Source organism: Helianthus annuus, chromosome 12 (assembly GCF_002127325.2).
Source record: "Helianthus annuus cultivar XRQ/B chromosome 12, HanXRQr2.0-SUNRISE, whole genome shotgun sequence".
Lineage (NCBI taxonomy): Eukaryota > Viridiplantae > Streptophyta > Magnoliopsida > Asterales > Asteraceae > Helianthus > Helianthus annuus.
The window spans coordinates 49,129,708-49,155,945 of record NC_035444.2 but is presented as its reverse complement, the minus strand read 5'-3'; the positions used below and the strand labels follow the sequence as shown (position 1 = coordinate 49,155,945).

At 42.8% G+C, this 26,238-nt stretch overlaps 1 pseudogene; it reads left to right on the top strand.

Annotated features, from left to right (window-relative positions):
* The window catches only part of LOC110892813, a 52,281-nt pseudogene extending 26,318 nt beyond the window's left edge, over positions 1–25,963 (top strand).
* The last annotated feature ends 275 nt before the right edge of the window (positions 25,964–26,238 follow it).

Below are 26,238 nucleotides of genomic sequence, written 5' to 3'. Positions count from 1 at the left end.
AGTAAACCACAAAATCATCTGTGCCTTCTGGCAATGAAAGGATAGGTGCACTACAAAGTCTATCCTTTAGATGTTGAAAAGCTAACTCTTGTGCATTTCCCCAATGATAAACAACGCCTTTCTGCGTTAGTAAGGTGAGAGGCTGCGCGATCTTAGAAAAATCCTTAATGAATCTCCTGTAGTAACCTGCCAATCCCAAAAATTGGCGAATTTCCTTTGGTGTGCGAGGCGCAGGCCAGTTCTTAATAGATTCCACTTTGGATGGATCAACGTGAATCCCATCCTTGTTCACCACATGCCCTAGGAAATGGACCTCTCGAAGCCAGAAGTCGCATTTCGAGAATTTCGCGTAAAGCTGTTCCTTCCGAAGGAGTTCCAGAATAAGTCGTAGATGTTGTTCGTGTTCCTCTTTGCTCTTAGAATAGATCAGGATGTCGTCGATAAAGACTATAACAAACTTGTCCAGATACGGTTTGCACACTCGATTCATCAAATCCATAAAAACTGCCGGTGCGTTCGTCAACCCAAACGGCATGACCAGAAACTCATAGTGCCCATATCGAGTCCTAAAAGCCGTCTTAGGGACATCCTCTTCTCGGACTCTCAGCTGGTGATATCCCGACCTCAGATCGATCTTTGAATAGTAGCTCGACCCCTGCAACTGGTCGAACAAGTCGTCAATACGCGGTAGAGGATAACGATTCTTCACAGTCACCTTGTTGAGTTCTCGATAGTCGATACACATTCTGAAGGTACCATCCTTCTTCTTCACAAATAACACTGGAGCTCCCCAAGGCGATGAGCTAGGACGAATAAAACCCTTATCCAAGAGTTCTTGTAGTTGTGTGGAGAGTTCTTCCAACTCTGATGGCGCTAAACGATAAGGTGCACGGGCTACAGGCGCGGCTCCAGGAGCTAGATCAATCTGAAACTCGACTTGGCGATGGGGCGGAAGACCAGGTAATTCCTCAGGGAATACCTCAGGATAGTCGCGTACAACCGGAAAATCTTCTAGCTTCTTCTCCTTCTCTGTGGTATCAGTAACTAAAGCCAAAATCGCAGTGTGGCCCTTTCGTAAGCATTTCTGAGCCTTAAGAAGAGAGATAATGTTCTCAACAGCACTTCTCTTGTCGCCACGAATCATGAGAGGTTCACTACCTAGACCAGGAATACGGACGATCTTCTCGTTGCAAAGAATCTCTGCTCGGTGTTGGGATAACCAATCCATCCCAATGACAACGTCGAAACTACCCAAGACGATAGGAATAAGATCGATAGAGAAGGTCTGGTTAGCGAGAATAAGCTGGCAACCCTTGACTACGTGTGAGGCTTCCAAACTCTTACCATTAGCTAGCTCTACAGTGTGCTTGTCGCTCAGGGGTGTAGGAGTACGCTTAAGCATCTTACTAACTTCTAGTGACACATAGCTAGTATCGGCACCCGAATCAAATAAGACTGTAACATAAAAGTCGTCGAGAAGGAACTTACCCGTCACCACGTTGGGATCATTCCTTGCTTCACCTTGACCAATCACGAACACTCGTCCCCTAGCACCATTGTTGTTGTTGTTCCCATTGTTACCATTCCCCTGATTGTTGTTGTTGTTCTGGTTCAGTTGGGGACAATCTTTCTTGAAGTGGCCCTCAGCTCCACACTGAAAGCATCCTTTGTTGTTACCCTGCTGCTGTCGCTGGTTCTGCTGAGGTTGCTGACGATTCTGATTGACGGGGTATGCGCTTCTGCAATCCTTTGCAACATGACCAGGCTTGTTGCATCGATGACAGTTGCCCCTGGTGCATGGCCCACTGTGGTGTAGGCTACAACGATTGCACTTGGGGTGATTTCCTTTGTATCCACCATGACTTTGACCACCAGACGACTGCTGACTGGGGCTCTTGTGATCATCTGTCTTTCTCTGCTGAGACTGAGTTTGCACTGAAGTTGAACCCCTGCTTGAAGTTCCATCCCATTTCCGTTTATCCCCACTAGAAGCACCAGAAGTAGTTGCAGCACCTATACGCTTCGGTAACTTGTTCTGCTCCACCGCTTGGTCAGTAAGACGGTGAGCCAACTGTACAACCTGCTGGATAGTAGTCAACCTTGCTGAAGTCACATGACTTTGGATCTCTGGCACCAAGCCCTTGAGATAGAGTTCGATTCGCTTGTAGGGAGGATCCACCATAGTAGGACACAACAAGGCTAGCTCATGCGATCTCTTAGTGTATGCCTCAATTTCTGATCCTGACATCTTGAGATTGTAAAACTCATCCTCCAGTTTGTGAATGTCGTCACGACTGCAGTATTCCTCCCTGATCATTTCCTTGAAAGTTTCCCATGGGGTGGCGTTGGCAGCAACCAACCCTAACATCTGCACTTGAGCATTCCACCACGTGAGAGCCAAACCCTCGAGAGTACCAGTAGCATACTTCACCCTGCGCGCTTCAGGGCATTCACACATTTCGAACACAGATTCCAGTTTCTCAAACCAGTGTAGGAGACCTACTGCTCCTTCAGTTCCGCTAAAAGTAGTGGGTCGACAGTCCATAAAGGTCTTAAAAGTGCACACCGGTGCCTGAGCATACTGACCTAAGGTAGGTGAAAGAAAAGACAGAGTTTAACACAAAGGTTGGTTCACGAGAGTAGGATCCAAATGATCCTAGGACAATTTCGGACTGCAGGATATACCTCCTGCGTGTGCAGCTGCGAGCGCTGCGGCAACTCGTTCGTTGATCAAAGCCGTCAACTGGGCTTGTGTCATGTTAACGCGTCCAGACATGGTTCTTCATAACAAGAGTAATACGTGTGAGAGAGGTTCGCGAAAGCACGATAGTAGGACAGAGTAAGCACGCACGTGTTCAAACAACAGTAGTTATACTAATCAAGCATACCATGAGCAATGTACTACGTAACTAACAAGTAGGCAACATACATACATTATATTACCTAGAACGTCGAGCCTTGCATGAGGAGCGAAGTGTCGTTGTGGACCGTTGAGCACTAAACCGGTTATAGTCTGGTTTTAACAAAAACGTTTCTCCTTTATTAAAACCAAGTTCACTATAACCAATGGCTCTGATACCAATCTGTCACACCCCCAAAATCCCACCTGCGGGGTACTACCGCTTGGAGGCGTGACTGACCAGGATCCAGCCACCAATCATACTGAACAAGCATATAAATAGTTATAAAAGTTTAACCATTCACGATTGGTGTTCCAAAACAAATAAGTTTAAGTTGCAGGCGGAAGCATAAGTTTAAAGTTATAACATAAGTTCCAAAAGTTTCAAGTTTAACATAGTCTTGTAGCAATCCCTGTCCCACAACGATCCTCCTCCATGCAAGCTCCAGTTGAGTACCTATGGTCCTGCAAAGCATGTAGTAACGAGTCAACAACTAGTTGAGTGAGTTCACGGGTGGGCGTTCGTTTTAGTTGTTTCGAAAACAGTTTACTTTATCTGGCATCCTGCCGTGGGGGTTACCCCATTGTTTAAAAAGACGTGACCAGTTCATTCCCAGTTACTCCGGCACTCCGGCCGTGGGGGCTACCCCATGTAGTTATCAGGCATTTCGGCCGTGGGGGCTACCCCATGTACATCATCTGGCTCTCCAGCCGTGGGGGCTACCCCATGTGTATACTAGACTCGTTACCGTATCGATTGCTGACTGTAGTCATGTTTATGTGCCCTGAAAACATCAATGTCTATCATCATTGACGTGCCCCAGATCCATTAGTTCACGCCCGTCCTCTGCGGCACGGTGTGAGGCTTGTCAGACCTAAATAGCGCTATCTAACTAATGACCCGCTCGCCATTGGCCCGGCGATTAGTCGATACAAAAAGGAGGGACTTCGTGATAGAGTTTTAGTCTAGTACGTTTATCCGTCCATCCGGACGAGGAATCACATTCCTGAACCACTGACGTCCTACCCAAGGTAGACGAGGAACCACGTTCCTTAACCCCGTTCCCAACCCAGGGAATCCCATGCTTTGTAAAGGGTGTGAACTCACCTCGGTTTGCTCGGCAGTTAATCACAGAAAGTCAATCAAGTCGCAAGTAGTCAATAACGTCCTAACACGGATATCACGTATAATCAGATTCGAACCAAGTAGTGTACAAATGTTCAACACGCATGGAAATCACGTATAATCAGTAACAGTTCACAGTTCACAGGTAACAGTCAATCACAAGTTCAAAGTCCAAACAGTTGGGCTCGTGATAACAGGCCCAAATAACTCATCAACAGTAGCACAGAAGTTCATAAGTCCGGCCCACTAACTAAGGCCCAAAGTGTGGTCTCGAGTCGCAACCGGACTCGCAAGCATGGTCTCGAGTCATGCTGTGTGTTGATCATGGATGGTTGCGAGTCGCAACCGGTGTCGCAACCGTAGTCTCGGTTCATCATGCTAAGGTCTCGAGTCGCAACCGGACTCGTAACCTGTGGTTTCGGCTTGTCCTGATATGGTTGCGAGTCGCAACCGCGTGGTCTCGAGTCATCACGCTGTGGTTGCGAGTCGCAACGGGTGATTGCGAGTCGGTAAGCTGTCATTTTCACGTTCACGTGTTGATGCAGGTGTAATCAGCCAAATAGTACAATATAATCAGGCCCAAATCCGGAAATGACCAATAGAATTTCACTAACATATTTCCTAATCAGGCTATTAGTCAAATGTGGATCAAAATCACAAGGGTTTTCAATCTTCAACTATCATTCAAAGTGTTCTTCAAATATTCAAACCCATCTTCATCAAGTTCATAACATTTTAACCACTTATTCAATCAACACTATGAACAAGCATCAAAACACTAAGCATAACACATAACCCGGTTTTCATACAAGTCCGATTTCATGACATATGTAACCCGATTTCATGTTCATCAACATAAGTGGTTCAAACTTCATTTAGACACAACATATCACATCTTGCCATATAATATATGTTAACCGGTTATCAACATGGTGCATATTAGAATCATCATAAACATCAAGAACATCATGTAATCTCTAACTATAGACATCATCTCATGCATACATCCATTCAAGCACAAACACAACAAAAATTAACCATAAAAATACTAACCGGTTGGTGATGTGTGTGTGTGTGTGCCGATCCAAAGTCCAAATCCGAGAGTTTCTTGTGTCAACCGAGTGGATCCGAGAGTCTTGGAGATGTGTTTGTGTGCTAGAGTTCTAGTGGGAGAGAAGATAGAAGTGTGTGTGTGTTCTAATGTTCAACAAAGTGGTAACAAGTAACTAGGGGTGGTGTATTTATAGCCAAGTTCCAAGTGTTGCACCCTTATGGGTTTCGAGTGGGGGTTCACGGCCCAATGGCCCAACCGGCCACAAGGTTCTCGGCCCAAAGGCCTATTCGGTCACTATTCACTCGAGACCTCTTGGTCTCGAGTCGGGTCCGTTGTTTCGTGTCGGGTTCTCGGTTCACATAAAACACGTACACATATATATACAAATGCACTCACAACAAAGCACTTATCACATAAAAGGGTTCACGTTATCATTTTAACTAGTCACATAACGTACAAGCAAGTTACAACGAAAGGTTCTAGGTTTCGGGTTGTCACACCTAACTGGCTCAGAAAAAGACCAATAATATTTTTGGCAATATTTTTATGTTCCGGGTATAGTCCGGTTGTTCGGTTGGATAGTAATCCGTTAAAGTGCTTAAGTAATCCTTTAAGCGTCGTAAATAATATTTTTAGCGACACAATTTATTCTGCAAAGTGTCAGGAATATTTCCTCATGTTTTGGCACTTTATTAATTAGCTAGAAGCTAGTGTGTTGATAAAAGTGCTGTGTTTTGTGCTTAGAATACGTTTTTGGCACATCCAATCTCTATATCTTATTCCTAGAGACGTAGTTATACAACCCTTGTATCCCTACACACACTATGGGTGTAGTAAAATATTTCTGGCTCATTCAGGCCTTTAGAGGCAGTGTCTGCCTGATGCTGGCTATATCAGCATGTCAAATAGGTTATCCGTCCAAATGCTACTGTGCTTTCGTGCATTATGTTTGTCACTAGAGTTCAGTAAGTAAATAATGTAGTGAGGGAAAATCAAAGTATGATGCAGATATGTACAAGTATCAACAATCAAGTAGCAGTTTATCATAAATCTCAGTTAAGCACAGTAATTAGGCAACAATTAATAGTTAATTAAGTCGTACGGATACCTGGTTTTGTGAGGGTTGTCACAACTAAGCATCTAGATATGCTGAAATACTAACCGGCCCCAAACAACTAACCCTCTTGGGCTCAACCAGGCCCAAACGCAAGTAGATAGGCTTCAGGTGTGTGTATATGGACTCACATCTAACCGGCCCAATGCAAAGTCCAAATTAACAATATTTCAAGGTGTACGCGTGAAGATGCGATCCAAGTTAACAGTCGTTTAATTAAGACGCTAACACTAAACTTAACCGAGTTAAACAAGTAACAAACATTTAAACTTAACCAAGTTAAACAAATAAACGCGCGAGCATACCTAGCTACAATGCAACCCAATCGTAACAGAATGTGATTCAGAAATAAGGACACACCTAAAGATTACAGGTCGTCACATCATCCCCAACTTGAAAGAAATTTCGTCCCGAAATTTGACAAGCAAGCACAGAGAAGTGAGGTGATGGGTCAAGATTGCTGCAGATTTTCCCCAGATGCGACATCATCCCCAACTTGAAGAGGAATTTCGTCCCGAAATTCACCAATAGCACCAGAATTAGACTGATCATCAGGAAATAGTTGAGGATACTTAAGCTTCATCTGATCTTCGCGTTCTCACAATCAGGATACGACTATGTTTACGAACCTTGACTTCCTGGTCCATGTGTTCGATAGATTCCTCCAGTAGGTATCGCACGTGTTTCATCAGACAACCACTGCTTTAGATCCGAAACATAAATGATATCACGTACGTTACCCGATTCCTCGGGTAACTCGAGTTTATAGGTTACGCTACCGCTTCCTCCCAGACTGTTGAATGGTCCATCATGACGTCAGTTAAGCTTGCCATGATTCCCAAGCATTCCACACCCTCCCAGGTTGTTGTGCATTGCCTGACACAGATCATGCATAGATCAAATTCAGAGATAACAGGAGTTGGCACCTCGTACCTAAAAGCCGCCTCTCTCGGAGGAATATTCACAACTGTGGAGACTCGTCAGTTTTCTTGATTGCAAGAAGTGTGCTGGTAACTTGAGTTTATCAATGATCATCCAGGTGATAATGTTTCCGTTTCGAGTTGTAAGTAGACTAGTGACCAAATCCATGGAAGTCTGCTCTCATTTCCATATTGGTGTTTCTGGTTGCTAATACCCCACCTTGACTTTCCCACAAGTCAACGATCGTTCTCATGCGTTGCTATGTGGGCCTTCAGGCCCGGTCACTCGTACATGGTCTTGAGGTTTTAATACATCCTATCAAAACTCCGGTGAATAGGATATCGAGACCCGTGTGCTTCGTCTGCACCAGTTCCCTAAGGTTGCTGTATAGTGAGGTTCATATTCGTTCCGTGAAGTAGCAAATATCGTCCGACCTGCCAAAGGTTGCTTCCCCATGCCCTGCATGGGTTAATTCTTGAGAACTCTCTTCCTTCAGTTCTCCAGTTTGAGCAAGACGAGTCTGATCAGGCATGTTAGAGTCGATAGCAAGCTACAAAGCTCGTGCACGTCTAGGTTTCATGGTCGTATTCATTCAGAAGTTCCATCCAGCGATGCCATCATATGCTTAGCTCTCTTGAAACAAGGGTACACTGGAGGCCCTTGTGATCGGTCTAAGTGGTGCATTCGGTAGTAATGCCTCCAATTTAAATCCAAGGACTACGGCTTCCATCGCAGGTCGTGAATCATGCCGTCCTTCCTATAAGTCCACCACGTGAGCCATCTCCTTCTCGTGTTGCATCGATGTATAACTAGGACGCTAATTTGAACCATCATGGTATACCGCCAGATCATAAGTACCCTCAGATAGAAGTGATGCTCAGTGCGTTGCAGGGTTGGGTTTCAAAAGCTGAAAAGACGTTCCCTGTTTTATTTCCCATAATTTCACAGCTCCCCGCTGTGCTAAGGAGGTTGAAGTTACGCAATCTTCGAAAATCCCATTATGAATCTGTGATAGTACCCAGCGAACCCAAGGGATTGCTGTATCCCAGAAGGAAATCAGGATTTGCATAAGGTCAATCTGAAATTCCACCTAACGATGTGGAAGTAAACCAGCTCACTCTTCAGAAGACATGTCAGAAAATTCATGGATAAGTGGAAGACACTCGATCTTCCTTTCTTAAAGTGGCGAATCAGTGACAAGAGCTAGTATAGCAGAGTAGCCCTTCCGTAGACACTTCTGGGCTTTCACAACTGAGACGATGCCAACAATGGCACCACTACGATGATCTTGAACTGATAAGGATTCCCCACTAGGGAGAGGGATGTGACAACTCGAGTTTCTGACTTTCACTTTCGCATTAAATGCGCGTTGACTTTGACTGTTTAGTTGTTTGGATTGTGGACTTGAAATTGTACGCGATGTATTTTAATGAAACGTATTGTCGTTTTGTCATATGTGATTACTTGCTGTGGTAGAATATAATATTAGATTTATTATTAAAAACACTTAGTCTAGATCACGAAGCATGGCACACAGTTCGAAGGATCTCGAAACATATCCTTCGACTCGAAGGATCAGCTTCCGGTTCGAAGGATCTCGAAACATATCCTTCGACCAAAGACTCCATCCTTCGACATCTTTCGGCCCAGCCTTTCTAATGGGCTTGGCCCATTTCTGTAATACGTTTAAATACGTGATGCATGTAACCGGCAGTTAGTTTCTAAAAACCCTAATACCTTTCCCTCTCTCTCGAAGTCTTGGAGTCGGCTGAAAGTTCTTGTGCACCCGAAACCCCACTAGTTTCAATCCCTTAATCCGGTTAGTGTTTCACTATCATCGTTGATGACATGATGTTATTATTATTACATGCTTTGATTAAGAACGACTCGAATTGATTGTATGTTGAATGATAGGAATCGTATAAAGATGATCTTGTAGTTGTATGGCATGATAATAAGTTTAAATCGATTCAATGGTGCTTGTTATGTTACTGTGACGATGTATGCTCCGGATTGATAACTTGTTGATATATTAGTGAAATCGGGTTATTATGAAATCAGTTTACATGAGGTTGTTATGTCTTGATAGTAATCCGAATGAATATGGTTATTGTTCATGATTTCGGTTAGGGTTCTTGAGATTGAATATATGAAATGTGCTTGTTAATGATGATGACGGCTGTAGATGATTAGGGTTTCTGTTTCTGTAATTGACTGCATGATATCCGTAACTGATTGTGATCAAACGTAACTGTTAATTGTCGAAAGATATTGCTACTCGAAACATAGTTGTGGTCGAAAGATGCTTGTTAGTCGAACCATAGTAGTGTTGACCGAAGGATAGCTTTGACCGAACCATAGGAGCATTGACCGAAGGATAGCATTGACCGAAACATAATTAAGTTGACCGAAAGATGACAGTTGGTCGAAAGATGGCATTGGTTCGAAACATAACTTTCGGTCCGAAGGATAACTGTGATAACTGTGTATCGAAAGATCACTAATGTACCGAAAGATAAGGGTGGATCGAAAGATATATAATTATGAACATATTTTAATGTTGGAATGTATGTTTGATTTATTTGGCATGCCATGATTAGTGATGAATGTTAACATTGGTATTCGTGTACACTAGCTGATGGTTTGATGTGAAACAATACGTGTTGTGCCGATATGCAAACTGACTGTTATGTGAACATTAAATTGCACGCGTATCATTGCGAACATGAACTGATTTGTTATACGTGCATACAATAGGACGTGATTAATTACTTGTGAGTGCATAACCTAGCATACCGAGCAAACCAAGGTGAGTTCACACAGCCAAGGCATGGGTTCCCAGGGTGGGAATGGGTTGGATGATTACTTGTGCATACTTTGATACTGTAACGAACGATTAAACTGTTGATGCTTACGAACTACTCAACTGCCTTCGCACCCACCCTGGTCGGTAAAGACTATGGTCGCGAACGAACTGATAAATTGCCTTCGCACACACCCTGGTCGGTAAAGACTACGGTCGCGAACTAACGAACCTAATCTTCGCACACATGCCTGTGAGGCCGCGATGGAACTGATACGATATGATGCTTTATTGAACAAACGCACTATTACCCAAACTAAACTATTAACTGTGAACTCGCTCAACTAGTTTGTTGATTATCTGCTGCATGCCTTGCAGGACCTTAGGTACATATTGGAGCTTGCACACGGAGGAGCTGGTCGTTGTGGGGCTTGGATCTTGATCATCTTATTGAACACTTTTGATATTTGATACTTAATTGCTATGGGTTTTACAATAATACGCTTCCGCTAAACAATGACAACTTACTTATGTTTTGGAAACACCTTTCATATGGAAATGGTTTGGATTATATTGCATTTACTTTTATTTTATACAATGTTCTGTATGATTGGTGGCTTGATCCTGGTCAGTCACGCTCCCAAGCGGTGATACTCCGCAGGTGGATTTTGGGGGTGTGACAGATTGGTATCAGAGCCATTGGTTATAGAGAACTTGGTTTTAATATGGGAAAACGTTTTTATTAAAACCAGACTATAACCAGAACAGTGCTCTCAACGATCCACAACGACGCTTCGCTCCACGTGCAAGACTCGACATCCTAGGTAATAAGGTTTATGTTTATTACCTGCTTGCTAGAACTGCATAGAACTTTGCTCGTAGTATGCTTACATTACTTTGCTCACAACTTGTTATTGCTTGAGAACACATACGTGCTTACACTCTTCTGTCATCGCACTATTCGTGAACCATTCTTACTTATGCTACCTTTACTGTTCGATCATGTCTGGACGTGTTGACATGACTCAAGCCCAGTTGACGGCTCTCATTAACGAACAAGTTGCTGCGGCACTTGCAGCCGCACAAGCAGGAGGTATAACCTGCTATCCCAGACCTATTCTAGGATGTTAGATCCTACTCTCGTGACCCAACTTTCGCGCTTAACCTTGATCTATCTTTCTCGCGCAACGGGTCAGAACGCACACATTCCAGAACATCATGGACTGTCGCCCAAGCACATTCAGTGGCACATTCAAGAACTTCATGTGTGAACGCCCTGAGGCTCGCAGGGGTCAAGTACGCCACTGGTACTTTGGTAGGAATCGCGCTAACCAGGTGGAACGCGCAAGTACAGATACTAGGGTTGGCAGCTGCTAACGCCACCCCCTGGAACGAATTCAAAGAACACATTAAAAGGGAATACTACACGCGTGATGACATCCACAAGTTGGAAGTGGAGCCTTACCATTTGAAAATGATGGGGTCAGAAATTGAAGCTCATACGAAACGATAGAACGGACTGGCCATCTTGTGTCCAACCATGGTGGACCCTCCAAACAAGCGTATCGAATTGTACCTCAAGGGTCTAGCCTCAGAGATTCAGAGCCAAGCTACATCGGCTAACCTCGACAAAATCCAAGACATTCAGTGTCTTGCTCATCGCCTCACGGATCAGGCAGTGGAACAGAACAGGCTACCTAGTTGTATCAGCGCTATTACTATCGCTACCACTTCTGCTACTCCCACTACTCCTAGTGACAACAAGCGGAAATGGGATGGGTATTCCAGCAAGGGTTCAGCTACCGCTCGGTCTCAAGCACAACAGCAGCACAAGAATAGTGATCGCCTGAGCACAGCAGAAGCTAAGGAATTCAGGAGCCCACGGCTTGCACACCGGAATCGCCAGCAGCAACAGCAAGCAGGAATCCTATACAAAGAAAAGATTGTTCGCATTCCTCGTTCTGGTCAAGAACCTCTCGAAGCTCAAGGCAACAAGAGTGGTGCCGTGGTTGGCATCACCTCTTTCTTGAAGGCTCAGAAATGTTTGCGGAAGGGCCACACCGCAACTTTGGCTCTCGTTACTGACTCATCAGCGAAAGAAAAGAAGTTGGAAGACCATTCAGTTGTACACGACTTTCCTCAGGTGTCTCGCAAGGATTTACCTGGTCTACCGCCGCATCATCAGGACGAATTTCAAATCGAGCTCGCTCCAGGAGCAGCACCCATAGCTCGAGCACCGTATCGCTTAACTCCACCAGAACCGGAAGAACTATCGACGCAACTACCAGGAATCTTGGATAAGGGATTTATCCGACCTAGCTCTTCGCCTTGGGGAGCTCCAGTGTTGTTAGTGAAGAAGAAAGACGGTAAGTTAGAATGTGCATCGACTACCGTGAACACAACAAGGTGACGGTGAAGAACCGTTATCCTCTTCCGCGCATAGACGACTTATTTGACCAATTGCAAGGGTCGTGTTACTATTCCAAGATCGACCTACGGTCAGGTTATCATCAGCTGAGAGTCCGGGATGAGGACGTCTCTAAGACAGCATTCAGAACTCGCTATGGTCCCTACGAGTTCTTGGTTATGCCGTTCGGGCTTACGAACGCACCTGCAGTATTTATGGATCTTATGAACAGGGTGTGCAAACCCTATCTCGACAAGTTCGTCATTGTTTTCATCGACGACATCCTGATTTACTCCAAGAGTCAGGAAGAGCACGAGCGACACCTACGTCTTATCTTGGAACTTCTTCGAAAAGAGCAATCGTACGCAAAGTTTTCAAAATGCGACTTCTGGCTTCGTGAAGTCCACTTCCTAGGCCACGTGGTAAACAAGGATGGGATTCACGTCGACCCACCCAAGGTAGATTCGATCAGAAATTAGCCTGCACCGCGTACACCGACAGAAATACGCCAATTCTTGGGTTTGGCAGGTTACTACAGACGGTTTATTAGAGGCTTTTCAAAGATCACGCAACCACTTACGCTACTGACACAGAATGGTGTTACCTATCGCTGGGGAGAGCCCCAGGAGACTGCTTTTCAGCACCTAAAGGAATGACTTTGCAGTGCACCTATCCTCTCATTGCCAGAGGGCACAGACGACTTCGTGGTTTATTGTGATGCATCCATTCGGGGACTGGGATGTGTGTTAATGCAGCGCGACAAGGTTATCGCTTACGCCTCTCGTCAACTCAAGGTTCACGAGCGCAACTACACGACGCACGATTTAGAGCTGGGAGCTGTTGTTTTCGCGCTTAAGATATGGCGACACTACCTGTACGGTACCAGGTGCACGATTTACACCGATCACAGGAGTCTCGAGCATATCCTTAAGCAGAAGGGTCTGAATATGCGTCAACGACGATGGGTTGAGTTACTTAACGATTACGAATGCGCTATCAAGTATCATCCAGGCAAAGCCAATGTTGTGGCGGATGCCCTTAGTCGAAAGGACACTTTACCACGGCGCGTGCGAGCGCTACAGCTTACGATTCAGCCTAGCCTTCCTGCTCAGATACGAGCTGCTCAGACAGAAGCCCTGAAGCCCGAAAACGTCAAGGCTGAAGCCTTACGCGGCTCACGACAACAAATGGAACAAAAGGCGGACGGCGCCTACTATGTCACGGGCCGGATTTGGGTCCCTCTCTATGGCGGTCTACGCGAACTCGTAATGGACGAAGCACACAAGTCTCGCTACTCGGTACATCCAGGGTCGGATAAAATGTACCACGACAACAGCACTACATATTGGTGGCCTAGTATGAAGGCCCACATTGCTACGTACGTTGGAAAATGCTTGACCTGTGCGAGAGTCAAGGTCGAATATCAGAAACCAGCTGGCCTACTTCAACAGCCTATGATACCACAGTGGAAATGGGAAGAAATTTCCATGGACTTTGTTACAGGCCTACCGAGAGCTCAGCGTGGGAACGACACAATATGGGTGATCGTGGATCGACTCACCAAGTCTGCACACTTCCTGGCTATTAAGGAAACGGATACGTTCTCCACTCTCGCAGATATCTACCTCAAGGAAGTTGTTTCGAGGCACGGGGTGCCCATTTCTATTATTTCGGATCGGGATGCACGATTCACGTCAGAACTACGGCATGCGATGCACAAAGCGTTTGGCTCACGTTTAGACATGAGCACAGCATATCACCCTCAGACGGATGGGCAGTCTGAGCGAACTATTCAAGACATGCTTCGAGCGTGTGTTATTGATTTCGGCAACGGCTGGGAAAAGCACCTCCCTTTAGTGGAGTTTTCGTACAATAACAGTTATCACACCAGCATTCAAGCCGCTCCATTCGAGGCATTCTACGGACGTAAATGCCGGTCACCTCTCTGTTGGGCAGAGGTGGGGGATAGTCGAATTACGGGTCCAGAGATTGTAGTGGACGCTATAGAAAAGATTGCACAGATACAACAACGCATGACGGCAGCACGCGACCGTCAGAAAGCCTACGCGGACAAGCGTAGGAAACCATTGGAATTTGAGGTCGGGGACCGGGTTTTATTGAAAGTTTCACCCTGGAAGGGTGTGGTTCGATTTGGTAAACGAGGCAAACTGAATCCGCGGTACGTCGGACCATTCGAAATCTTAGAAAAGATTGGCAAAGTAGCCTACAGATTAAAACTACCAGCTGAACTCGGTGCAGTTCACAATGTATTTCACGTGTCGAATCTGAAGAAATGCCTATCAGATGAGACCCTTATAGTTCCTTTTAAGGAACTCACTATCGATGAGCGGTTGCAGTTCGTCGAGGAACCAGTTGAAATCACGGACCGGGATGTTAAGGTCCTCAAACACAAGAGAATCCCTCTTGTTCGAGTTCGTTGGAACTCCCAGCGTGGTCCAGAGTATACCTGGGAACGCGAAGATCAGATGAAAGAAAAGTATCCCCAGTTATTCGAAACCAATGCATCCACTGCTGAGGCTGAAGCTACTACTACTGAATTTCGGGACGAAATTCCAAATCAACGGGGGGATGATGTGACACCCCAGGAAAACCAGTGAACGATGTAACTTGCCTAGCTTCCTCAGTGAGTGCGTACCAAATTTCGGGACGAAATTCCTTTTAAGTTGGGGATAATGTGACAACTCGAGTTTCTGACTTTCACTTTCGCATTAAATGCGCGTTGACTTTGACTGTTTAGTTGTTTGGATTGTGGACTTGAAATTGTACGCGATGTATTTTAATGAAACGTATTGTCGTTTTGTCATATGTGATTACTTGCTGTGGTAGAATATAATATTAGATTTATTATTAAAAACACTTAGTCTAGATCACGAAGCATGGCACACAGTTCGAAGGATCTCGAAACATATCCTTCGACTCGAAGGATCAGCTTCCGGTTCGAAGGATCTCGAAACATATCCTTCGACCAAAGACTCCATCCTTCGACATCTTTCGGCCCAGCCTTTCTAATGGGCTTGGCCCATTTCTGTAATACGTTTAAATACGTGATGCATGTAACCGGCAGTTAGTTTCTAAAAACCCTAATACCTTTCCCTCTCTCTCGAAGTCTTGGAGTCGGCTGAAAGTTCTTGTGCACCCGAAACCCCACTAGTTTCAATCCCTTAATCCGGTTAGTGTTTCACTATCATCGTTGATGACATGATGTTATTATTATTACATGCTTTGATTAAGAACGACTCGAATTGATTGTATGTTGAATGATAGGAATCGTATAAAGATGATCTTGTAGTTGTATGGCATGATAATAAGTTTAAATCGATTCAATGGTGCTTGTTATGTTACTGTGACGATGTATGCTCCGGATTGATAACTTGTTGATATATTAGTGAAATCGGGTTATTATGAAATCAGTTTACATGAGGTTGTTATGTCTTGATAGTAATCCGAATGAATATGGTTATTGTTCATGATTTCGGTTAGGGTTCTTGAGATTGAATATATGAAATGTGCTTGTTAATGATGATGACGGCTGTAGATGATTAGGGTTTCTGTTTCTGTAATTGACTGCATGATATCCGTAACTGATTGTGATCAAACGTAACTGTTAATTGTCGAAAGATATTGCTACTCGAAACATAGTTGTGGTCGAAAGATGCTTGTTAGTCGAACCATAGTAGTGTTGACCGAAGGATAGCTTTGACCGAACCATAGGAGCATTGACCGAAGGATAGCATTGACCGAAACATAATTAAGTTGACCGAAAGATGACAGTTGGTCGAAAGATGGCATTGGTTCGAAACATAACTTTCGGTCCGAAGGATAACTGTGATAACTGTGTATCGAAAGATCACTAATGTACCGAAAGATAAGGGTGGATCGAAAGATATATAATTATGAACATATTTTAATGTTGGAATGTATGTTTGATTTATTTGGCATGCCATGATTAGTGATGAATGTTAACATTGGTATTCGTGTACACTAGCTGATGGTTTGATGTGAAACAATACGTGTTGTGCCGATATGCAAACTGACTGTTATGTGAACATTAAATTGCACGCGTATCATTGCGAACATGAACTGATTTGTTATACGTGCATACAATAGGACGTGATTAATTACTTGTGAGTGCATAACCTAGCATACCGAGCAAACCAAGGTGAGTTCACACAGCCAAGGCATGGGTTCCCAGGGTGGGAATGGGTTGGATGATTACTTGTGCATACTTTGATACTGTAACGAACGATTAAACTGTTGATGCTTACGAACTACTCAACTGCCTTCGCACCCACCCTGGTCGGTAAAGACTATGGTCGCGAACGAACTGATAAATTGCCTTCGCACACACCCTGGTCGGTAAAGACTACGGTCGCGAACTAACGAACCTAATCTTCGCACACATGCCTGTGAGGCCGCGATGGAACTGATACGATATGATGCTTTATTGAACAAACGCACTATTACCCAAACTAAACTATTAACTGTGAACTCGCTCAACTAGTTTGTTGATTATCTGCTGCATGCCTTGCAGGACCTTAGGTACATATTGGAGCTTGCACACGGAGGAGCTGGTCGTTGTGGGGCTTGGATCTTGATCATCTTATTGAACACTTTTGATATTTGATACTTAATTGCTATGGGTTTTACAATAATACGCTTCCGCTAAACAATGACAACTTACTTATGTTTTGGAAACACCTTTCATATGGAAATGGTTTGGATTATATTGCATTTACTTTTATTTTATACAATGTTCTGTATGATTGGTGGCTTGATCCTGGTCAGTCACGCTCCCAAGCGGTGATACTCCGCAGGTGGATTTTGGGGGTGTGACAAGGGATACGCACGATTTTCTCTTTACAGAGAATTTCCGCTTGATGCATAGATACCCAAATCCGTGTCAACGACCACGTCAAAACTTACAAGAGTTTTGGGTGGTAGGTCAATGTCGAACACTTGACCCATGATAGCAAGTTTACAACCAAAAAGAACATGAGAAGCTTCTATCGATTTACTAGCAGTTAACTCTACTACATGCTTATTTTACAAGGGAGGTGGGAGTCAGTCCTAACTGACGACTGAACCCTAAGGCACATAACTCCAATCGAAACAAGAGTCAAATAAAACAGAAGCAGGAAAAAGATCATTCAAAGAAGACGTACCGGTCTCAACATTGCCATCATTGCGAGTTTCCCCAGCGCCAATAGTAAATACTCTTCCACGTGCTCCGTTCCCACCATTGTTCCCATTGTTGTCGCTCCTAGTATTGTTGTTGTTGCCAGCATTCTGATTAAGCTGAGGGCAATCCCTCTTAAAATGACCCTCATCACCACACTGAAAGCACCCCTTTTGATTTCCCCGGTTCTGTTGGGCTGTTGCCTCTCCTGTTGCTGTGGCTGCTGCTGCGGCTGCTTTGGAAGCCAGACCCTGCAATCTTTAGCCATATGACCCACCTTGTTGCACCTATGACATACCCGGGTGCACGGTCCGCGATGGTGGAACATACACTTATCACACTTTGGTAGCTTTCCCGCGTAAGAACTCTGATTTGAATTGTTGCTCTGATTCTGGTTCACAGAAGACGACTGGCTGAAACTACGGTGGATGCTGTTGTCTGCCCTTTTATGATATTGGCTGGCACTGGTTGCTTTGTCAGTATCGTTCCATTTTCGCTTGTGATCACTAGCAGGTGTGGTAGCTGTAGCAGTCGAGGTAGTAGCAGAAACACGTGGCGGCAAGTTGCCACGTTCGACCTCTTGGTCAGTAATCTTATGTGCCAAACGGACGATACGGGGCAGATTGTCTAAGTTTGCAGCAGTAACGTACCCCTTAACAGCTGGTGCTAAGCCCTTGAGATACAACTCAATCCGCCGAGGTGGGGGTCGAGACATGTTAGGGCACAAAGTTGCTAAATCATTAGACCTCCTAGTGTATGCTTCAATCTCAGATCCCTCCATTTTCAAATTATAGTACTCGTTTTCCAGTTTCTGAATCTCATCACGAGGATAATACTCCTCCCTCATCAACTCTTTGAAATCATCCCAAGTAGTGGCATTCGCCATCTCAATACCCAACATCTGAACTTGGGCATTCCACCATGTCAGGGCACCATCCTCGAGTGTGCCCGTAGCATACTTCACTCTGTCCCCGGCAGGACAGTTACACATTGCAAATACTAATTCTGCCTTTTCGAACCATCGCAGGAGTCCTACAGCCTCTTCGGTCCCACTGAAGGTCTGTGGCTTACAATCCATGAACATCTTGTACGTACATGCAGGTGGAGCAGGTGGATTGTTTTGATTCGCAGGTTGACCTAAAACGTAAGAACGTACAACGCACTGGTAAGATTCGAGTATACGACACAAGGATATAAAGTAATTGGCACCTATCGTACCAGCCTGGTAAGCCGCTAGGGCTTCAGCTACACGAGTGTTGATCAAGTTGGTCAGCTCAGCTTGGGTCATCGCGATGTGACCACGTCCATGTCCTCGTCCACTCATGATTCTATAGGATAAGAGGGAAAAGGTTACGAGTTGAAATGAGGTACAGGTCAAGTATCAAGTTGAAATCTACAATCTACCAAGTTTACACACAATAGGGCAGAACCCTTCTCACGCTCGTTAAGCCTCACTGGGACTTGCATGCACCTCGCGTTATTATTATCTGTGCACCCATAATAATAAGGCGATTTGCATGCTTATCTCAGTGCCTCTTAACTTGCGCTAAAAGGTTCCCCACATTCAAATAGCAAGCGAAAGGTTTTATATGATCAAGAATCACAATAGTCGAAGGGTAGTGTCACACTAACAGTTCAAATAACAGGGGTTGTTAATATAAGGGCTCATGCTGTTGTGCCAAGTGTGCATTCACGTGCAATGTCATACATAAGTGTACACTAGATATACTATGCAATCGTAAATGAGAAACGAACCTTGCAGTCTGGAGCTGAGTGTCATGGTCGATTTCGATACTGTTCGGTTATAGTCTGGTTTTATGAAAACGTTTTAAAACCAAGTTCACTATAACCAGCGGCTCTGATACCAAACTGTCACACCCCCCCCCCCCCAAAAATGCCACCTAGGGAGTGTCCCTGTCAGGCGTGTGACAAACTAATAACGAGCCACTAATCATATTGAACCAATCACAAGTGTTGAATAAAATCATCAATTATTACTGAAAAGTAGCGTCAATAAGTTTAAATGAAAACCAACATGTCAGCGGAAGCAAATAAAAGAAAACATAGTTAACTGTTTCAAATTAAATGTATGAAATCAATAAACCCATCATTCGTATCCAACCAGCACGACCCATGACCACTCCAGCTACTTCAGACAGCAAGTTTCCAAATCCATACAATCTAACGACCTGCGAGCATGCAACAAGTGTATCAGACAACGCTGGTGAGTTCATAGTTTTACGAAAACGTTGATTACCAAGTGTTAGTTAATCCATTGAATTTAATTCCGAAAGTAATGTTGAAAACAATGTTGATAATACCCCGAATACAAGACGGCTTCTGATTATTTTGCCCTTTCTCCAATGCTCCTATCAAAGCATTGGTCATGACTAGGTCATTAGTGCAACACCCGTCCTCCCAGGTACGGGGTGAGGTTGCCAAACCTAAGTAGCGCTACTAACTAATACCATGTTACCCCTCAGGTAACCAAACAACACGGAGGGACTTTAATGGTGATAGGATGAGTATATTATCCAACATTCCCAGATTTACCCAAAACCAATCCCTCTTAGGGATACCCAAAGACTGTCCCAACCACCGGGACGCATGCTCAAGAGAGAGATGAACTCACCTTAGTTTTGCTCGGTAAGATTTATTACTTCTACACTTTAAATGTCAAACCCGTTACACGCGACCTAATGTATAGTAAACATAAGTACACATACGTAGGGTCATGCAATGTCCTAGTGTTCCCAACAACTCAAGGTTTAAGTGTAATACAGGTTAACAAACTGTCATATCATAACATACACGTAATATTATATATCTTTATGTCCGTTGACACGCCATCAAACACATAATCACACATTATCAATGTGCACCTAAATATAAACATATCCAACACACTGCACCCTTAATGCACACACACTGGGTCGGCCCATGTCCAGTTTTGTTCGCACGGAGCCCAACTAATACCTTATAACCTGTTAACATCTATACCTAATTGCAACATTGTTATTTGAGTCCGTGCCCATAATATTACGGCCCACTTATCCGATATACATTATACATACTAGACTTAACCCTATTCGCAATCCAATATAACATAACGGCCCACTAATACACCCTAAACCATCCGGCCCACTAACATGTATGTATATATACCATTACTGTTATCGAATCATATATGTTAAATCATTCAGCCTACCTAACCACAACACCCATGTTCATATATTTGAATTAAACACACATATATCGTTGTTGATTTTTTTGAATAATTTTAAATTATAAACTTCACAAGCTTTTTAAATATATGAGTGGTAATTACCCTACCCTCAATCCTCATGTTAACCCATCACGTTCCCCTCCCTTTTGCCGACACCAATACAGCCTAGTTGCTTAATGTTTTGATGTTGTTGCCCACCATTTAGTTTGCAGCCGATAACCCAATCCAACCCGGCCCACTATGTTTTAACGCTGCGCCCATCTAAGTGTGGCCCAAGCGTGCGATGGACTCGGTGAGGCGGCCCATTCCGTGTGTGTATGTGACTGAAGTTCGGCTTGTGCGATCAGCAACCGGTTCGTAATTTGTGTGCGGTCCAATTCAGTTTGTGAAGCCCAGACTTAAGTCCGATTGGCTGTGCGATCTATCTTAATTAGCAGCCCAGTTATGTCTCCCGGCCCAACAGTAATGGTGCGAACAGACGTGGTGTGTTTCAACTTAATGTGTGGCCCAACTACATAATAAGTTCAAGTAAGAATATGATCTAAGTGGGCCGATTGTTTTGGATCTCACCCTCACCCTCACACCAGTTTCACACTTGCAACCTATTCAATGGTAAATTCCATTGTTTACAATATTTCTAGGCATTGGCTTTATCAGTTATGTTCTTGTCTCGTGTCCATATAAATCAACGATTTTCCACTAATTATGCATCCCAGATACCAAGAAGGTTAACATCCAAATCAATTATCAATTAAAAGTCCACATAAATTATAGTGCAACTCAGTTCCTAACTCACCATATATTTACAATCATGCAAACTATCTAATATCACACAAACCGTAGGATCCTAAGCATAACCCTAGATCATGGAATTATCATCATGCAAGGCCTAACATCATATACTACCGATTTTTATACATAGTCGTACAATGATCAATCAAGTTTCAAACCATGCATGCACAACCCTAACATAGTTTAACATACAAAAACATAATTCAGGTTCCCACGTTTTGCACATTGCAAGATCACACAATTAACAATAAACATAAAATCTACTAACCAAGGTTCGCCCGAAAGAGGTGATGTCTCGCTGATGAGGGGGATGGAGGTCTACTGTCGTCGTGATTCAAGGGAGGAGAAGATTACGAGAGGGGGGGGTGTTCTGCCCACTGTGATCGTGTGTTTTAGGGTAGCTTAGGGTTTTGTTAATATGTTACGCTACTAAGCATGTAGATATGCTGAAATACTAACCGGCCCCAAACAACTAACCCTCTTGGGCTCAACCAGGCCCAAACGCAAGTAGATAGGCTTCAGGTGTGTGTATATGGACTCACATCTAACCGGCCCAATGCAAAGTCCAAATTAACAATATTTCAAGGTGTACGCGTGAAGATGCGATCCAAGTTAACAGTCGTTTAATTAAGAGGCTAACACTAAACTTAACCGAGTTAAACAAGTAACAAACATTTAAACTTAACCAAGTTAAACAAATAAACGTGCGAGCATACCTAGCTACAATGCAACCCAATCGTAACAGAATGTGATTCGGAAATAAGGACACACCTAAAGATTACAGGTCGTCACAATGTGGATCGGTTTTGACATTTTGAACAAAATCTAATCAGTCTAATTGTCGCCACCATCATTACACTAGCGTTTCTTTGGCGAATATCTAGTGGTACTAAGGCGTGTTTCATGTTCTAGTAAAGCCTTCTCTTTGTGTCATGTTTGTCAACTTGGCAAGTATTGTCATTTATGTTTTGCTCGTTCTGGTACCAAAACTAGTAATTGTTTTAATCGGTACATTATGATTTGTGGGACGTCTTCTTTGCGCATGAACGGTTTTATAAATTATGTTGTCATTTAAGGTCTTCATTATTCCATCTTCCGTAGATCGTTTAGCTGCTTACAGTGAAATTGCCTAGGCTAGACAATATTCATTCTACCAGAATATTTGAGTTTTTCTCGGTGTAACTCTAGTTCCTCCAAACGCCAGGAGTACGAAACATGCTGACTTTAATTTTGCTTTCGTTAGAAAAAGAGTTTCCATTGGATAAGTTCGTGTGCTACATGTTCACGAACGTTCAAACTTAATCTAGATGAAAAAACACCTGAGATATAATTTATACGATTGTTGTATAGGTTTCCGTATTGGCTTAATTGTACAGGCACATGGTATTGATAATGCAACTGTCATACCCCTTTAGTACTATAAATACTCAATGATGTCGAATGGTAAAATACTCAATTACTTATTGAATCAATAGTTGTAGAAATGGTACCAAACTCTAGATACCTAAAGTGGGCCCGTGGGCTCACACCTTAGTAATAATATAGTCTAATAAATTACACATGGTATCTCGTGGTTCTTGTCACCAAATTACATAATTAATACGAAATCTTCGTCGATCATAGTTGAAGATGCAAATACAAGAACCTTAGATTAAAAAAAAAAAATGTGTTGAACAAATACCAAACAATTAAGAGTAAATTTCAAAGATTGTCATTTATCTTTATACTCATTTTCAGGCGTTGTCCTTTATGTTTAAAATTGATGAGTTTTGTCCTTTATGTTTTCAAATCATACACATTTTGTCCTTTAAGCCTTGCCCAGTTAGTTTTTCAGTTAAATTTGGTCATGTGCTTTGCACATGAGGGGGCATTTTTGGCAGGTTGTGATGGAGGTGGATTGGAGGTGGTGATGGGTGGAAGACACCAATTTTGAATTGACAAAAATGTCCTCATGTGCAAAGCATATGACCAAATTTAACTAAAAAACTAAATGGGTTAGGCCTAAACGACAAAACGTGTATGATTTGAAAACATAAAGGACAAAACTCGTCAATTTTGAACATAAAGGACAACGCCTGAAAATGAGTATAAATATACAGGACAATCCTTGAAATTCACTCAACAATTAATTATGACGAAACGTTTTCCTGTAGTGTCTAGTAAAAATATATATGGTCTACCACACAGTCTAAAATGATTATAGCTTTTTACTACGCTTGAAGGAAGATTCATAATTCATGGTTTAATTGCAGCTTGCATCTGGTGAGGTTTTCGGCCCGGACCAACCTATTGCCCTTAAACTTTTGGGATCTGAACGATCATTTGGAGCTCTTGAAGGTAACAACTAAGACTATCGTTTAATGGGATTAAAAAAGAAACGATACCTTATGGTCATATCATGTAGGTGTTGCCATGGAACTTGAGGATTCGTTATATCCATTGTTAAGAGAAGTAAGCATCGGTATAGATCCATACGAGGTATTCCAAGATGCGGAATGGGCTCTTTTGATTGGTGCAAAGCCTAGAGGACCAGGAATGGAAAGAGCTGATTTGTTGGATATTAATGGCCAAATCTTTGCAGAGCAGGTGCTTTTAGTCGAAAATATTAATAACATCTGTCAGAAATTTTATAATTATTCAATGGAGATGTGACATGTTGACTCAGGGAAAAGCTCTCAATGCTGTTGCATCACCTAATGTCAAAGTCATGGTGGTGGGAAACCCCTGCAATACATAGTATGGAAAACTACATTTTGACTTTTGTCCGAGTCAAACCGTAACATTTTGTATGTTTTTTGCAGTGCTTTGATATGCATGAAAAACGCTCCGAAAATACCTCCAAAGAATTTTCATGCGTTAACTAGACTAGACGAGAATAGAGCAAAATGTCAGGTATTATAATTCCTTTTATAAGTAACTTTAACTAATTTTGAAACATATATATATATGAACTTGATATTATTCTTTTCACAGTTGGCTTTAAAAGCAGGAGTTTTCTACCATAAAGTCTCTAACGTCACCATTTGGGGAAACCACTCGACAACTCAGGTTACTCAATGTTTTTCTAACTTCTAACTTTTGTTTCATTTCCTGAATTTCAGTTGTTTGTCTTAGGTTCCGGATTTTTTAAATGCTAAAATACATGGAATTCCCGTTACGGAGGTTATTAGGGATAGAAAATGGTTAGAAGAGGAATTTACCCAAGTGGTACAGACAGTAAGTCTCGTTTACCTACACTATTTTGGTTCTTTCAGCGTTTAACTCTTTTTTTTTCTTTTAATACTAAACGCGGGTAAATGTTTTGTAGAGAGGCGGAGTCTTAATAAAAAAATGGGGAAGATCTTCGGCAGCATCAACTGCTGTTTCCATTGTGGATGCGATAAGGTCTCTTGTAACACCCACACCAGAGGGTGATTGGTTTTCAACCGGAGTAAGTTTCCTGTTAGATGTTTTCTTTTTATATATCTTTAACGCGTCAATTGGATAGAATAGGTTATTTTAGCTAAATACGGAACGTGTTAAATAGGCCAAGCGAGTCAAACCAGTAGAAAGTAGCCCAACGTGCAGTGTAGTTTCATACGCAGAGCCATATAAACAACAAATTCATCAAAACATTAGAGTATTATTGTAGTAGACTAACTCTTTACATTGGAAAACCGCAGGTTTATACAAATGGAAATCCTTATGGAATAGCAGAGGGTATTGTTTTCAGCATGCCTTGCAGATCCAAGGTAAGTACTAATCACACTTTTTTTTTTTTTTTTACTTTTAAGTTTCAACTCTTCTTCTAATTGTATTTCTCAACTCCGTTAATTTTTTCGGTTAGGGGGATGGCGATTACGAGCTTGTTAAAGACGTGATATTCGATGACTACCTATGGAAAAGAATTTAAAAGGTACTCGAAATCTTCACTCTTCAAATCTATAATATTTTTATCTTACAAGGTACAATGCTAAATCACTTTCATATTTTTTTAGTCTGAGGACGAGCTGCTTGCCGAGAAGAAATGTGTAGCACACTTAACGGGAGAGGTGAGTACCTGATACCAGTGAAAACGGGTTGGGTTGACTCGCAAACAGTTTTTTTATATAATCTTGTTTACTTTCAGGGAATTGCGGTATGTGACCTGCCAGGGGATACGATGCTTCCGGGCGAAATGTAGATCAAGGTATATAAAATCATTGATTAAAACTTTATCTGGCATATCAGGCCAATACTGAGATCTTCAGGAAACAGAACTAGAATTATGTGTGTGCACATCATGTTCTTGTTATTGAACATGTATAGTTGCCAATAATGCGCAGTTTATGCCATTCGTATTTGTAACTCGGTCAACCAGTTTCGATTGTGTCATCTCGGTCAAACTTCAGAAACACGTGTATATTATATTGTTGCTATACCGTTTTCAGAGTTCAAAACGGTCATTGTTATGCCAATAATATTATATCAGTTAGCTAGAGATGACAAATGAACACGTATGCGTATGCTCACCTTTAGTCTAAAGGCTTTAAACTTATAATAACTACAGTAGACTTCCGTTTTGCTCCTTGTGGTTAGGTCGTTTTAATTGTTTTGCCCTAATCCTTTAAAAATAACAATTTTACTCCAATAGTGTACCATGTTTTTTTTTTTCCATTTTGCTCCCCGACTCTTAACTTAGTTAAATCATTCAACTAAGGGTAATGGTATTTCAGTAATT